At 39.3% G+C, this 15241-nt stretch overlaps 1 protein-coding gene across 1 annotated transcript in view; it reads right to left on the bottom strand.

The window, feature by feature from the left end:
• Window positions 1-15021, bottom strand: part of map3k2 (mitogen-activated protein kinase kinase kinase 2) — a 56572-nt gene extending 41551 nt beyond the window's left edge. Inside the window, exon 1 of the mRNA XM_039756522.1 lies at window positions 14692-15021. The gene's annotated coding sequence lies outside the window, so the exon portion shown is untranslated. The remainder of the gene's footprint in view (window positions 1-14691) is intronic.
• Between the last annotated feature and the right edge of the window lie 220 nt (window positions 15022-15241).

Below are 15241 nucleotides of genomic sequence, written 5' to 3'. Positions count from 1 at the left end.
TGAGCTTGGTGGAAGGGTGGCAACGCGTCTGGGAGTTGGAGGATTGTATTTGGGATTAGTGTTTGGTTATGAGTATAGTGGAGGAGAGGGTGCTTTGTGCACTGTGGCAAATTAATAAAGTCCTATTTTGGACTTTTATCTGGTGTCTGGAGTCTTGGACAGGGGTTCAAGGGAGCGATACTGCCCCCTATCTGTCACAATGTATTGTATGTACTTCACAGACTAGACATATGCACACAATGTCCCAAACAAATGTTTATCGGGTAAAATGTTGATAAATAAATCACATCTAGAAAATCCTCTAGTGGAAAATATTGGAGGAACACACTCAAATGAGAACAAGATTTTAAACATAAGACTTGCCTCCTCATTCTTTAGTCAGGCCCAGCTATAGCTCATTCATTGTCTGACAATCTGCGGTACATAGAGATCCAAAAAAAACAGCAATAACAATATCAGGTGGGAGGTATGTGTTGTACTTGTGCTTATCTGAGGTGCTTCAACAAGGAGAAGGTCAATTCACAAGCACAGTATCACAAACTAATAATGAGCAAACCTGGAAATACAGCAGTGTGACTTCATGACTAACAAACAAGAGAAAGAGGTGGGTCTTCAATTTAAAAGCTTGATCCTGCATGTAAGTACTCGTCATTCATGCATGTGTGGATTTTCTGGAAGCAGTTTAGTTAAGAATATTTTAGCCAAAACACATGTGCTTGTGACACTGTGAGCATATGACTGGATACCTGACACAGGGTTATGTAGATTATGCAACACGAGTAATCCGAGATCTTTTCATCGATATTTTGATATTGCTTGCTGTTGTTCAACGTTGGCCCCTACTGATGCCAACTTATGAGGAATTTTGTTATCTCCATTTTCCTTTAAAATGTTTTGAATTTTAAAAGACACAAAATACCTCAAGTGTATGGTGCAAACAATGGCTCACATATCCCTGTTCGTGCACCAAGTGACAGGTGTTGGAATTATGTTAACAGGAAAGGCTGGACATCTATTGTTCTGCAGGCAGTCGCTGATTAATGATCGGGAACATTTGTGTTGGGTCACCTGGTAGTGCTCATGATACTCCTGTATTCACCACATCATATTTGCGCAGGTATTGAAAATTTACGTCATGTGACCAAAATGTGACAAAGTGTTTCCATTGCAGTTTTGCAAATTATTGTTTTGTCGAATCGCCTGAAAAACCAGCTCAAGCGAGCATATAAACTGTTTTGCAAATTTTAAGACTCTCTTTTGTTTTTTAAATTCACGTTTCCATTACCATTTTCTTGTTTTGCAATTTCAAAATTCACATTTAAGAGGTTAATGGAAACATGGCAAATAAATTATGTAGAGACCAGGGCAAACAAAAAAGAATTATGATTATACTCTTGCAGTTTTAAATTCAACAACACCACTCAATGCCAGAATATTTCAATGGACTGCAATATGTGACAGTTCATCAGTTCATCACTAAATGGAAATGCAAACATGCCATGCCAGAAAATAAGCAAGCCATTTTAACACATATGCTATGTATAATGTATGGTAGTCAAAACGACAGAAAGATATTGCAACAGACATAAACACATCTCAAACTTGTGGAGCCAAATAGCTTTGGTGGTCTATGTGTTTGTGTGTGTGTGCGCATCTCCTGTCGCTGTGCTCATTACAATGTACATACCAATTAATTATTAAGTGTCAGTTACTTTGTTCTACTGAGCTTGTGAGAAAACAGTAATTTTAGCTTTTTATTTTCTCTTAGTATCAAGCCTTTTGTTGAGCTTCCTTTGCTCTCCCCCTGAAATCCCAGAGGTTTAAACTTCGTGGCCTGGAGGAATTTAGGGTAGGTGTTTTAGATAGAAGTCCTGTGGATGTAGCATTTGCAGTCCTGGATGTTGCTGCTATTCACTACAAACATGTTAATTGTTTGTCCCCAGATGTGTATTCTCGTTTAGAATTCGTGTCTGGCCCTGCGAGACACATGAATCCCAAGGCAAAGGGCATGTAATAGAAACATGTGCATTGCATGGTGTACTACAAACATTAATGCTGAGATCTACATTGGTTATTTAGATTTCTACCCATCTTAGATGAGTAATATGGCTACTGTAAAGATATTTTTATAATTTACATACATAATGTAACAGCAAAATGTACTGAACATATCAACATAAACTAATACCCTTTGATCGAAACTGCATTTTAATGAGTATTAAGAACAAAGAAACTGACCAACAGATATAATAAAAACAGGGACACAGGCGCAACCACTCATATAGTTTGGATTAGGTAAACCATAACAGGCATTAACCTTATCTCACACAAACCGGCCAAACAGTAGAAAGCAAAGGCATTCTTAATATAATGTATAAAATTCACTGCCCTCTCGTGTGAGATTTGCAGTCACCTACCATACTATTTTGGACATAACTAGTGAGGCTCTGATCTAAATCTGCAGATTTTCACTCCAAATGATTTGACAATTGACTGATCACAAAAAATGATTTTTTTCAGCATCTGCTTTACTAAGCTTCATGGTAATTTGGTCTTGGTGCTCTTTAATGCAACATATTAAAGTATTTGAGGAAGTGCACCTGTAGTTTTGCTGCCGGAAATTCAGGCTTCAGGAGAAGAGAAGACTAAAATAGTGGCTTTTACATTAATGAAAGGGGAACAATAAACTTAGAAAATATAATCTGAGGAGCTATCCTATGTATGGAGAAGAACAGCAATAAGTATATATTTTACAGCTCAATTTGGAGTGGAAGAAAAGGAGCAGACAGGCATGTATTTGGCAGAAATTAAGAAAAAAAAAAAACTGCTTAGTGAGTTCAAACCCTTTCATTTTGTCCTTTAATTAAAGGGGAGGCTGCTTGTATGAGTGTGGACAGAAAACAAGCTCATATTTAGTACAGTAGCTCACATTTTGAATTAGAAAAAAAATAAAGACAATCCTGGGGTGCTTGGAATAAAAATGTTTGCCTAAGCTGGCCACACAGTAAATTTCCAGAGAAATAATCAACAAATATAGCATGTTTGCTGCAAAAAAATGCTCTGGTCAATTTTGCTGATCAACACTATTGGTTACTACTGGGTCCAGTTCAACCAGTGTCATGTACTTTCTCCACTAAAACACGAGATTACAAACATGTTCCAGCCACCACTAAAAACTACACGGCGTAACTAACATATAAAAAAATATATAATTTTAGGGAGGAGTATCCTTTTAAGCATGGCCAAAACTTGCTGCCAATCAAAGTGGGGTGGGGGAATTGGGGATTGTATTGAGGAAGACTGCTAAAACAATGTCGACTGCTTAATTTACATGTGGCGATCCACTGTAAGCTACTTCACAAACCATAGGCATCCCATTCCCATTACATACAGCAGTGACTGGAGACACACCAGCACAAACCTGCAACCTAAATACAGGTAAAATTCCATTACAACGAATATCTTTACAACGAAATTTTCATTACAGGAAAGTGTTTTTATGGTCCCGACAGTTTCCCCATATGACGCGAGTCTATAGAAATCTCTTTACTATGATGTACATTCAGCAGATACAGTACTTTCTTTACAACGAAGAGCACAAAAGACCTTGAAATGCCTGAATGAATCATTCACAGAGCATCTAGTTTCTGTGGCCGCAGCTCAGTTGTACACAACGACCCCCCAAACAGAAATGCTGTAATTTTTTTTCTTTCTTCAAACTTTCCTCGTACTGTTTTTTTTTGTATTTATTGTTTCTTGCGGTTTTCAGTGATACCTTTTGCTTATTGCTCGTCAACATTTGAAAAACATCCATTGGAATTTAACTCATTGTCACCCTCCTACAGAAACGGCAGGACAAAAAAAGACATTTCCAGTGAATTTGGAATTTCGCCGTCGACGCTGTCAACTTTCGAGCCAAAAAAGAAGAAAAACCTTGGGTTGCAAACGTATGGGAACTGTTGCATTTGAAGGCGTTGGAAAGGCAGTTTTTATGTGGTTCAGTGATGCTTGTTCAAGAAACATTCCTAAATGAACTCAAAAGAGTTCAAAAACTTCACAATATGAAGAAAAGGATGATTCGGATCCTGATTGATAACTGTGCTGCCCACAACATGCTTCCACATTTAGATAGTGTTCGCGTTAAATTCCTCCCACCCAATTGCACAGCAGTGCTTCAGCCACTGGATTTGGGCATCATTCGCACCCTGAAAGTGTATTATCGCAAGGAAATGCTAAAAAAAATTCTCGTCAGCATAACTTGTTGGAGGAGGAGATTAAAATTAACACAAAAGAAGCTACTGAAATGATTGCAGACACCTGGGCACAAGTTAAATAAAGCACTACTAGCCAACCTGCGGTGTAGCATACGCCGCATATGATTATTTATTGATGAGTGAACACTTCCTGAAAGACACAGTTGTCCAAATGGGGAGGGTTTGAGGATACAACTCTCAGTGAATGAAAAGATGTTCATATTGCATCATTCGTTCAGTGGAGTGTGTTTTTAAATGTGTGGTGAGATATCTCTGTAGTCAGAAAGTTTTTGAACAAATGGTGCATTGAAAGTCCTGTGTGGAATGCGTTTTTTCAGTGGAGTGTGTGTTTAAATGTGCTTTGAGATATTTCTTTTGCATGAAGGTTTTTGAGCAAAGACAAAATGTGCAACTGAAGGTGTTAGTGGAATGAGTTTGCAAGTGCTTCTTCAGAGTGCGAGTTGTTTTGAAGCACTGCTGGCAATGTTCACATTGCAGCATTCGTTCAGTGGAGTGTGTTTATAAATGTGCTTTGAGATATCTCTGCAGTCGGAAAGTTTTGGAACAAATGGTGCATTGAAAGTCCTGTGTGGAATGCGTTGTTCAACAGATGGCACCAGAAGGTTATCACGTGTGTATTTGAGAGGCAAGAGAACTTCATAATGCCCATGATCCAAAGGACCGCTAAAGAGCAGGGATATGGAGAGACGTTGGCCCGGATTGTAAACTCGAGGAGAGGCATAATGACGTTTCTGGAAGTGAATGGAGATAGTAGCTGGAAGCATTTGTGACATTGCCACAATTTCTGCCTCGCCACCATAAACTCCGGACGTATTCATGTACTCAGCGTACTGTTGAGCAGACTGCATGACTATGCTTCCGTAACTAAGAACAACAGACAGCATGTCCGCGAAGTTATCCCAATGTTGGCAAACAAAGGTTACAGCCATGTTGCGAAGTTCAAGAGCAACACTTTCGTCGATGACATTTTTCCAGAAATATCCGACTGCCAGAAACGAACAGTTACCGGAAGCAGGAATTTGTATAACATTGAAAGAAATGTTGTTTTCATGAAATACATTTGAGGCGTTGGCCATGGTAGGCAAATGAACAGTCAGCATGGCTCACAGCTGTATGTGGACTGTAGCACAGACCAAAGTGAGTGAGGACACGTTTGTTGACGTTTTGGGGGCGGGCACATGAGCAAGTAGTGCGCATACCTCGAGAGCGATGTTGGAAGCCTGCGGAGGGTAAAAGTTGGCAGGCGGGGCCTTGTCGTGCATTCCCCATGATGTGGGAGGAAGGTTAGTGGGCATTCGTGGTTCTTTCATGCATAACCCATGGGCGGGGCTCTGTTAGCGTTGGTGGGTGGGGCTCTGTTAGCGTTGGTGGGTGGGGCTCTGCGCGTTGGCTGGCGGGGCTCTCTGTCTTCTGTGCAGTGAAAATTCAACGTGGCTCAGAGCTGCATGTGGACTTTTGCACAGATGAAAGCGACTGAGGCTGTGTATGGCGAGTTGTTGCATGCGGGCACATGAGCAGGCAGTGCACATGCCTCCAGAGCGAAGCTGGACGCGGGAGAACGGTTACAGTTGGCGTGTGTGGTTTTGTCATGTGTATCCCATGATGTGGTAGGAGGGTTAAAGTTGGCGGGTGGGGTTCTGTCGAGCGTATCCCATGGTCTTAGAGTTGGTAGGCGGGGCTCTGTGAGTTGGCGGGCATGGCACTCTGTCTTGCGTGCCCTTAGTGAATTTTATATATATATATATATATATATATATATATATATATATATAGTAACAAATACAGAATCTTGTTACAGCAAAATATTTTTTAGGTCCCTGGGATTCGTTATAACTTAATTTTACCTGTAGTTTAAGAAACTGTACTGTTTAAATTAATCTGCTAGACAGCAGCAAAGCACTCAAGATGAACTGAATGTTGCATATTTCAAGACTCATTTTCATATACAGTTGACTATCAAATCCTAGCCGTTAACAAAAGAAATACTTTAGAAAAGATGTTTTGCATATTGTTGATGACTTGAATTCTGCACAGAATTTGAACTGCCAGAAAAAACAGTGATATTCAGAGTGCTACTGGATTATCCCCAAGTGTAAGTGACTGATGGATTGCCATTATTCCAGTGCATTTTCCTTTCGGATGCTACCACATCAAAATGGTGTTTTCATACTGAGTGAACTACATACTATGTCATATGTAACAAACTGTAGCAGTTGCAAGATGCTCAGATTGACACCATCATAAAAAGGGGATTGGTTTACCTATATACTTGCGTTTAAGTTCTTCCACGGATACGTCTGGGCTTGACTTTACCATATAATTTCCGGTATTATAAAATGTCGGTTGTTGAACGTGGAAAACTCATGCTATTGGTCCAAGAGATTATGAAATGCTAACCACGGAGCACACTGCCTTTTTTTTATATGCATTGTGCCTAAGTGAACTATTCCAAAGCAATGTTTGCACTGTTTTGTGTATCTCACACCCTCATACACCTTTATCGTAAGAGCATCCCTTATCTATGATGGAGCATTTGATCAGAAGAAAACATGAAGCTGGTTTTAAATTAAAAATTGTTGAAGTGGCGAAAGAAACATAACACAGCAGCACAAATGAATCTACTATATAATAAAACACTACGGTCTGCGAGTCCCTCTGAGCAATCTAATTGGTCAGTTTGGCTTTAGTGACCCAAAGAAAGAAGAAGTGCAAGTGCAAGAGACTAGAGGAGAAGTAAAGGCAGCCCAGTCCTTCTGAGAGAATCACTTTCAAAGACGACAGATATAATATCAGGTAGGTAGTGAAAAAGGTACCTTGGAAGAATGACAGAGTTTGAGAAGCAAGGAATGCACTCAAGGGAGGAAGCGCTGGTTAAAAGACATTCACACACGCAAAGTCAGAGAAAAGGCACTGAAGTTACGCGTCAGGCAAGAGATAGAAAATGTTTTTTGATTATTTTGTTACCTGTCTTTGACAGGTACCCTGGTTAGGTGGTAAAAAGACTATACTATAAAAATATAGAAGGCAAAAATAATAATAACCAACACGAATGCAAATCCTACCCTATTTATGCAGACGGTGACAATCATTTAACTAACAAGGGGAGACCAGGGGCCTCATGTATAAACGGTGTGCACGCACAGAAATGTTGCGTACGTACATTTCCACGTTCAAATCACGATGTATAAAACCTAAACTTGGCGTAAAGCCACGCACATTTCCACGGTACCTCGTACCTTGTCGTACGCAAGTTCTCCGCTCGGTTTTGCAGACTGGCGGCACCCAGCGTCACAGCAATGCTACTGTTCCTGTGTGGTTTATCTTTCTTTTTTAGGTCCACATCTCTGACACGGCTTTATAATATATTGTTTATTAGTTTAAAGAATCTGATTGTAATTAACCAGTAACAATATAATGGTCCACAGAATGGTCAAACTATTCTAAATACCATAGCTGCTTTAGCGTTGTTACTCTCACTGCACCTGTTAGGGGTTGCCATAGCGCATCATATTTTTCCATATTACTCTCGCTGCACCACTTGGAGCAGCTGATTGGAAAGAGAATTATCGGTATACAGCATCAAGCACACGCTGCCTCAGCCATGCTTCCTATTTGAACTGCTTCTCACACGGCAAACACTTCAAAACCTTTACTGTACGGACCTCGCGGTTCAGAAACAGTTTCATCCCACGAGCTCTAAACGCAATCAATCATTCCATCAACTGCTCCTTGTAGAAATGTTTGTACTTATAAGTACAACTACCTCACTGTAAACTTGTGATACAGTTATAATATTCCACAACCTGAGCCACTTTATAAAGCGTGTACTTACATATGATGACAATATCATTTTTAAGATGAAATGCAGCAAAATATGTTTATTATATTATACAGATAAAATGTTAACTTTGTTTAAATAATATATATTGTTAATAATTAAAGGACACGGTGTCGCTACGCTAGCAAGGATCTGCCGCTCCGTTCACGGATTGTTCCTGCCTCGCACTGTATGCTTCACTAGGACTGGCGTGGATAGAATAATTAAACATGTACTACGAAGATATTTCAATGTTCCTTAAAAGTTTTGAAGAATCGGCGTTGCAAGCTTACAGATGGTTTAACATCTATTACACAGCTGATTGTGTGGCGATTGGGTATTTGGAGAAAGAGAAGGAAGGACAGGAATTGGAGGTTAGTACTTTTGAAAGAGACAGTACTGCTGCAATAAATTATTCTATCGAAGGCTGCGCACAATCACTGCGCCACCATGTTCCCATGTTTAATAACATGCTTTAACTCCTATCATTATGAAAATTATATCACGTATACATCTCAAGTATTTTAGTTATTCAGAGAGCTGTAATATCATGAATGTTATGGATTCTGTGTCCTGTTGGAGGCAGAGAAAGCCGGTTTAAGAAGCACGTAGTGATTCACACACATAGAGCACATAGAAGATCAAATACAAAACAAAGCATTTAATGTACTACTTTAGTTACGATGGGATTTGAGAAACTAGTAAATTAAATGATTTTAAGATTAAGTTTATGATGTTCTACTTTAATGACAAAATAAACTACTGTACATGATTATAAAGTGGAAATTTCAAGATTAAAGTTGACATTTCGTGCTTTTTCCCCACTGTGTACCTTTTTTTTTTCTCTGTACCCTAATAAGCTTTCATATGACCCTCAGACAGTGGGCTACAACTCGCCTTTTCACTGCAACTTTGATATGTGACTTCTTTTTTGTTTCGGGCACTGTGCAACTTTGTGAACTTGAGCTTTCGAGTTTCTCCGAAACGCTATGTCACTCAATCAGCTTCCTTTTCTTGTTTATACCACTGTTTAAACCAACAAATTGTATGTTTTTCCGTGCCTCCACTTGGTATTCAGTGAAACTGGTCTGTTTATCCGCGTGGTTTTGCAATTGTCTTTTCACAGAACGCTGAGCTTAAGGGTTATTAATATTGATTTACATATTCAAAGAGGCATAATTCTGGGAGGAGTTGGGCCGGGATAGCAGGCGCATGACACATGCGTTACTTTTCACGCTGATAGGGATTTATGTAGCGGAAGAACGTGGAAGTTTGCCTATGCACAGATTCCTGCATCTGGATTTTTCTGTGCGTACGCACATTCCTGCTTTTGTGCTTATGCCATGTTATAGTGCAAGTTCAACACACGCCGTTATAAATGAGGCCCCAGGTGAGGTCTTGTACTGATGACAAGTGGTACATGTTGGAACATGGGATGAGATGTCTATGCTCATCATCGGCCATCATGCCACCTCCAAGATCTTAAACAGTTTTTTTTGTGCATTCAAGGTGATCACTAATCAGGCTGTTGTGTTAGTATTGTAGGAAGTTGGGCATGCGTTTCTCAGGCACTACCAACTGATAATGGTAGCCCAATCCTAAGTTGGTACTCAATAATACAGTGCATCTTGAAGTTCCCTATAATCGCATGTAGTCAGGCCTCTCCCCAAAGCCCTCTCTCAATCCCGGACATACAGGACTGGCGGTTTGCAACTGGATGATGTTCTACATGCACAGAGGGACATCAGGCCAAAGGTCCAAGGCCATTACCACACATACCACAGGTACCTAGCCCATGTACCCAGGAGATTGTGTCATGCACAACATTTGCACAACCCTTAAAATAGCACACCTGTTATACAAACTGTTACAGACACAACACCCAACTTGTTAGCCTAGATGTGCTCTTCAGGCCAAGGTCAGAGCCCTGAGTTCAGTGTAGACTTCTTGATGGTGAAATAACTGCACTCAATGCCCTTTAGAGACTGTGAGGTGTTCATCACAAACTCATCAACCAATTTCATGACCCTCTTCCGAGTAGCTGCCACCAAAGAGTCACATGCGTTAAGGACACATCGCAATCTCTCTTCCTTGTGCATGTCAAGAATTCTCTTAAAGTACAAAGCCCGGAACTCAAAGACAAAGTCCCTGAGACTCAGCAATGGTTTCTGCACAAAGGGCCAGAGCTTCTCTTCTAACAGTGCCTGGTAATCATCAGACTGAAGTGTTCAAAAAGGCAGCTCAAAGGCAGTTATACTTCTGCTGCTCTGCAAATTACCAAGCAGGAGGTGGACCGGCAAATTCAGGTATCCTCACAGCTCAGAGTATGTAGTTCCATAAACAGGTCGACCTCCTCTACAAAGTCGACAATACTTATTGGTGTACTCTGACGGGCGAGCTTAGGGAACTCCATTCACAGGACCACAATCAACAAGGACAACTGTTCCTAGTTGTTACCCACAGCCCACTCCAGGGGTCAACTATATCAGTGGCTGTGAGATGGCACTGTATAGACCATGCAAAGGACTGTTCAAGATGCTGCACCCTAACAGTTGCCTCACTGGATACACAGGTGGCTGTGGCATCGATGAGGTCATGGAGAGTCTTATCCCTTTTCTTAAAGTTGCTGGTGACATCATCAACCCGTACCTCTAATTGCTGTAGGCACAGGGACAAATCTTACAGTACCCATAATTTGCTGGTCTCTGCAGGGTCCAGATGGCAGATGCACAATAAAGCAGGTAGGCTCAACTCCTCCTTTGAGGGGGCCCTGACCATGAGCTGACAGTCGCACATCTATAAGTGGTGCACTCAATTCAAGTTTCTCACCCTGCACTGCGCCCTTAACAGATATGACTTCTGATATAGTTATGTGTGAAAGAGAGGACTACAAGGATGTGTTATATTATCCTGGCTGGCTCACCAAAATCTGTAGCAGATGCACGATGCTCAGACTCACACTGCCATATAGCAGCAATTTGTTTAATTTATTTCGGAGAACCCAAGAACAAACCCAGCCTTGAACTAGCTCACACACTCACAGAGAGATGTAATACAGCAGCACAAATTAATTGATAATAAAGGATATATTAAACAAATAAAGAAGGCAATAAATAATTAACAACCAACAAACACACAAATCCCACTCAATTTAAACTGATGGTGATATATATTTAAGGCACACAAATACAAGGGTCATTTGATAACTTTGGTAAATTTCTAGGAGATTTTTCCACCATTCATTTGGTAACGTAATGGCTAGCAAGTGTCACTCTTCAAACTAGGTCAGGCCAAACTTCAGCTAGAAGCGACGTGTTGTTTATATTCTACAGACACAGCAACCCCATGTAAATCTGAAGCCATCCAAAGGCACACTGCTCCCAGGTTTGCTGGGAAGTGCAGTGCACCTAAGTAGCTCTTCTCTGTTTTCAATATTGATTATTATCAATGAAACTGATTAGTTGTTGCAGCACTAATTATGTAATATAAATTATTCAAAAAATAACAATTCATTAATTAACAATAACAAATGTTCTTTTGAGGTGCAAGATACAAAATAAGTGATGGTCTGAAGAACCATGTTTGTAAGAAACCTATACACAGTTTGTACTGTAGCTGTTTTTTTATTACTGCTTTCCTTAATTTATAATGTCCAGTAGCCAAAATATGTATGCAAGCAATGAATACTACAAATAACACATTTCTTTCCTTGTTACTTTTCTATACTGTCAATTTTAATTTCATGTTCATTTTATATTGGTAATGCAAAATCTAAAACAATAAGACAGTTTTATGTTGTGTTGCCTTGTGAGGGAGTCATCATCAATGTTGGATGAACTACTAAAATCACATGACAACATTCATATAGCACTGAGAAAGACCAAGAGATTATTGTGAAATTTAGCAGTTGTCAAGCATACTTAGACCTCAGACTTCCAGTCATTTCAGAAAGGACTATATGAATTTGACAACATGTTAGTGCTGTAAATTTAAGGCATTTACAAGTGTACAAGTTACTGCAAAGCTCCAATCAGTATACAATTATTACAGTTGTAAAAGGCTGTGAAAGTGATTTATGGCATTAGCTGAACTGGCAAATATCACTGAATTATACATTTTAAACTAATAACTTATAAAAACAAGTGAGACAACAATCTACTGTATAATATGAATCTATAAGCAATACATGCATTCAACAGAAAAGACCAACTCACATAGCTAGGCATCCAGTCAAATGGAAATCCAATACCTCTGTAGTTCATTAGTTTGAATTGTAAAACTTTAGTGACAGAGATTAATGAAAGTTGAAAAAAATCAGCAGATGCAGTGGTTGTCACTATTTAATTATTATAGCCAGCAAAAAAGTACATTAATTTAATTAAAAATGTAAACACATTTGTTTTAATTATATATTATACTAGTTTCGGGAAATTTCAAAAGAGAATGGGCCTCAGTTATAGTTCCATCAATTAATCTGATATATCTAACAGGGTACATCTGTATAAAACATTTGTAGTTTTGCATTTTTGAAATTGTAAAAAATTGTATCTGAAGTGTTGTAGATTGCCTTGGATAAAGGTGTCAGCCAAATCAGAAATGGTAATAAGATTATTAGGTCACTGGAGTTGCTTACACTTGAACATGCAATTAATTACAATTAATTGCACAAGAGTAAAATAATCCTGCATTAGATTAATTTCTGCTTACCTAATGACTTGGCTTTTGTTGATAGTTCAGGTGTAGCATCCCCGTTCAAAGTAAGCAGATGCATATATAAATGTAAACAATTTTAGAGGATGGAATGGGGATCCCCTGTCAAAACCCATACATGCAAATGCATACAGGTTGAGCATCCCTAAACCAGAATGCATCGGGCCAGAAATATTGCAGATTTTGGACTAGTTTACGTATATGTGTTAAAACATGGGTGCTATATTCTAGCATGGCATGCTTGAATTTCCACTTAAGCCAGAAAACTTCTTTTAATTATTCGCTTACATATGCAGTCAAAAGTTGGGTGCTGTGCGGCCTTCTACTGGTGTCATTTAGCACATTTACTGATTTGGGTGTTTTGAGTACTGAGTCACCCCTAAGCACAGCACATGCATGTTAACATACAATTAATAAATATCAACAAATAAAACATTTACCAACAAATAAAACAAAATGGGTTGGCTAATTTTGACCCTTCTATAATGTCATTAAATTTCAATCTAATCCGTTGAAGCTTTTTTGAGATTTTAGAATATTTAGTTTTGCCCACTGGGGATAGGGTGGTTACCGCTAAATATTGATATGTCAAAATGTCCTTTCTTAGTAGATATCTTCTTATCTAGATGTACAATCTTGCCAAATTCAGCTTTTTAACTAAATGGAAAATAATGTTTTTGTTGTTGAGTAAAAGAGTCAGTCAGTCAACTTTGTATTATATATAGACACAGATAGCTAAGGAAATAAAGATAATAACACTTATAATAAAATTCATGTAAATTACATTAAAAGGCAGCTGTATCAACCTAAGCCACAAGAAAAACTTGAATAAGCCTTGTCAAAGCTTCTGCAAGAATGTAAAATTGCGCTGGAAGGATGATATGCCATTCCTTCATGAGAAATTCCATCACTAGGTGTTTTTGATGATGGTTGAGACAAAGAAATCAATCTCTGTGGTTTAAAAGTCTCATCCAAAATAAGAATTCTACTTGGATGACATCAGATGATTTACTAAGCTGAAATGCAGTTTACATCCCCATTATGCTTCTGAAACCCTGTAGGCAAAAGCACTGCCATTCAAATGAATACTGAATGCAGATTTTTCATCACAGGAAAGAATCGTGATCACTCAGCACAGGTTTGTATTTACAACCATATTATGAAAATGCACCCACAAAATAACAAACCCATCAGAACCTTTACAGAAGAAAACATTTGGATTTTTCAAGTCCACATAAAAATAGTGGCAGACTTTAATCCAACCTGATTGCATATTGAGATGTCAGGTCAATTTAAAATGTGTTAAATTCAAAATAATGTTTAACTGTACTAAAAGTAGCATCGGGAATAATAACACCGCTAAAGTAAAAATGTACTCAATGCTATCTTGTATATTTGAGGTCATAAGGGTCAAGGACTGGTCGTTTCCATGACCACTGTCATAATCATTCAGAATATCATTTATTTCTTAATACTAAGCGCTCTGTCTGGTGTTTTGAATAAGCTTTTTTAGTGTTTTACCTGAATGTATATCATATTCTATTGCTTCCCAGAAAGGAACCCTTTTGCAAAACGAAATTGCTGTCTCTTCAGAATTCATTGAAGAAATCAGTCCAAACAAAATAGACTCCTGCACAGAACTCTGGATTTGTGCAATACGTACAACTTAATTAAATAATGCTCGCTCTTGTATTACACGTGATGTGATTATTAAAACGTGACAGGAACTTAATGTGTCTTTTCGAAGATCTGTCAAGCCACACACAACATCTCGAGGGAGTGCATTATCATAGTTATTGACGGTACCCGCATGCTCCTTAAACCAAGCAATTTGATCCTGTCACATCGTACGTATAGAATTAACAGTGAGGAATCAATCTCGGTTCCTACCTGGGGATCCAAGCAGCCACTTCCTCATTCACAAGGCCGACCAACAGCGCCTTGGCCCCGCTACGAATGGGGCTTTTGCAAGCCGATGTACCATCCAATCGAGGCCGGGGCTACTTCGTGCGCCGGGCCGCGCTTCCTTCTTTGTCCACGCAATGGTTCTTGCAGGACCTGTACCACAAAGACAATTCCTGATATATATTAAAACAGTCTAGGGTCCCGGAGACTACTGTTCGCCACGGTGGTGACACTCTACGCGCTACTATTTCGATCAGCAATCAGTCAACGAAGCCAGACTTCACGGAACCCACAACGTCACATACTGCGCGTCACTGCCAACCTGCGCTCCGGCTTGGTGATGTCACGACTTCTTGCGCATGCGCGCTCGATCACTTTCGGACCTGTTGTTTTGTAGCACATATAGTACACCTATGCATCGTCTATCTGCATCATGCAGCAATTGTTCAAAACTATTTAATTAAAGATCTTAAAAGAGTCGGTGTAAAAAGACTCAAAACTCTCAAGTAAACATTATTACGTTATAAGTACAGTA

This window comes from Polypterus senegalus, chromosome 6 (genome assembly GCF_016835505.1).
Source record: "Polypterus senegalus isolate Bchr_013 chromosome 6, ASM1683550v1, whole genome shotgun sequence".
In the NCBI taxonomy this organism is placed as follows: Eukaryota; Metazoa; Chordata; class Cladistia; order Polypteriformes; family Polypteridae; genus Polypterus; species Polypterus senegalus.
Note: the sequence above shows the minus strand (reverse complement) of the source record. Positions and strands in the feature narration are given on the sequence as shown.